Raw genomic sequence first — 2674 nt, 5'->3', positions numbered from 1 at the left:
TTTGGGTGTTATTATCTTTTCCTCTCATATAGTTTTTCAAGTTTATCGAAAGCATTATTTTTTTGTTCACAAGCCTCATACGGATTTAGGATTTTTCACACATGTATACATGGAAGACTATAAGTGTATAAAATTTCAATGGATTTAGAAGTTTTGAAAATTTTATCTTTACTTTAAAAAAAACTCTAAAAATTAGATTACTTTAAACATGGAACGAAGTTCTAGAAACCCTAGGGAATTAGTGAGATGTTGCATCAAAGGGGATCTTATAAAAAAGGAAATTATTAAATATAATAAAAATTACTAAAAAATTTAAGAGTTATATTTATTTTTATTCTATAAAAATATAAATGTAAGTTATATTTTCAAGTTATAAATATAAGTTTAGAGTCTTTTGTTTTTATTCTATTCTTGTTTTATCTTCTTCAAGAACATGGCTCGCACGAAGCAGATTGCCAAGAGGGTTGATCCCGTGAAGGTCAGGCCCCCACCACCGCCCACACATCGCAAACGTCGGTGGAGACCCGGCATCGTCGCTCTTCGGGAAATCAAAAACTATCAGAAGACGGCAGACCTTCTGATCCCAAGGAGGCCTTTTCATCGCCTCGTTAGGGAGATTATGGATGATTTGAACGCGAGCCAGCTATCTCGATGGTATCGTCGGGTCGACAATAGTGAGGCTTCCACACGATGGACAACTATAGCTTTGGAAGCTCTTCAAGAGGCTGCTGAAGCTTTTTTGGTGGACATATATTGTGTCACAGTGTATGCAGCTGTCCATGCCAAGAGTCACCATCACTGACAAAGATATGCGGCTAGTTCTACGCATGCGGAAGTGGAGGGAAGATTATGGTGATGAAGAGCCACAGTTTAGGGTTTAAGATAATCTCATGTATATTTCACAATGTAATCTCATGTGATCATGATGTAAATGCTTTACTTAATGAAAATATTTTTTTTAATCCTTGCCAAGTGTCTACTTGTATTGTGATTTTAATTTTAAATTAATGATTAAATATTATTTGTTGATTTTAATTTTAAATTAATAATTAAATATTATTTATTGATCGCAAGAATACAACAAAACTTTAAAAATATATTTTTATTAATATAGAAACTGCTACATCATGACATAGAAGCAAGTACAAAAATCCTAAACTCTGCGCCTCTTAGAACTAGGCTCAGCAGAGTTAGTAGGAGGTTTAAGCGAAGGAATTATAACAAAATTTCCTTCGAGCTCGAGCTGGATAGCATGAAGATCAATCTTCCGAGTGGAAAGGCCTAGGTCAACTAGTGAATGAATCTTCCCTCCACGCTGAGCTTCGAACAAGTATAGGAGCTTGCAGCGCTTCACAAGCACCACCTTCTCTAAGCTTGATTTCACAGGCATAGGCTTGAATGCAACACCCTTTGTTAAAGCCTTGATCTTCATTAGAGAGACTCATCCATCAAGGGAGCATACTTTGTGAAAGACAATAATGTCTTGGAAGATTTTGCCAATGTACTCCTTCAAAGCTGCATCCTAGACTCTTCCTCCGCCGCCCCTCGTTCCACCAGCTCTAGATGCAAACTCATCGACATAGACAATTTCCTGAAGAAAATATTTGCATGAAAAAATAAAATATCAAAAATTATTCCAAAATACGATTGCATGGAAAAAATATATTTCAAATGAGATGAAATTGTCGGTACGGGGCCTCAGGGGCCTGAAGACCCCACACATGTAATCTGGGAAGCATCAGGGCCCTCCAGGCATGCCAGTCGAAGGCTGGCGAGGATGCAGATTCAGGGCCATCCTTGCCAGCCTTCGGCTGGCATGCCTGGAGGGCCCTGATGCTTCCCAAATTACATGTGTGGGGTCCCCAGGCCCCTGAGGCCGCACATCAAAATTTTCAGGAAGATTACAAAAAAATAAATTTACGTACCTTCTCAGCCGCCTCATCATTCTGTTTCCCATCCGATGCATCTAAATCTGCCCCAAGGATTGCTCTATCACCATGTACAAGGTTGGAGAGGTCAATGCGTGGTCGAGGTCCAAAGAGCTCCTCATGCAACCTCTCAAATTCTGCATCTGAGATATCATACTCAGAAGCAAATTCTACAACACTTCTTTACTATAGCACTTCTTTGGATGTGGATGATTGCAGAGACATCATCCATGCTCGTGCCATCGTATCGGCCACAGTTACTTGTGGAGGGACATCCACAATGTCAAAGTCGATGATGTTTTCATCAACATCCCGCACAAGGTGGCAGTATACATTAGGAAAAAAGGGAGCTCATTTTGGGGCTCTGTAAGAAATTCACTATTTTTTGATTTATTTCTCTCCTAAAAGACATCAAAAATAATAAAATATGGAAACGTGGCTCAGAACTGTCAGTAAGGACTACTGTCAGTTCAGAAAAGAATAAGATAATCTTTTGTCTCTAACTAACACGATTTTGCATTAAATATCTCCTTAGTTTTTTTTTGTTTCCTGAAGATTTCGCATCTCTTTTGACGTGTGCAGGCCTCATAAAGATCCATCACTGAACTTAATGATTGTATGGATACCGCCACACTTCCACGATTCATGTTACAAAAAGACTATGAGATTGATAAGCAAACTTTGCAACCTCATAAGCACAAAAAATGGCCGATACTAGTGAGTCACAATCTCAGAAGAAGCGATTA

General features: G+C 38.7%; 1 pseudogene; it reads left to right on the top strand.

The window, feature by feature from the left end:
* The first annotated feature begins 433 nt into the window (after window positions 1–433).
* Window positions 434–802, top strand: LOC147616033 (histone H3-like centromeric protein cnp1 pseudogene; annotated as a pseudogene).
* Window positions 803–2674: the final 1872 nt, after the last annotated feature.

The sequence above is a fragment of the Cibotium barometz genome, chromosome 39 (assembly GCF_041138505.1).
Source record: "Cibotium barometz isolate CiBa-2024 chromosome 39, ASM4113850v1, whole genome shotgun sequence".
Taxonomy (NCBI): Eukaryota; Viridiplantae; Streptophyta; class Polypodiopsida; order Cyatheales; family Cibotiaceae; genus Cibotium; species Cibotium barometz.
This window is presented reverse-complemented; position numbering and strand designations above follow the sequence as displayed.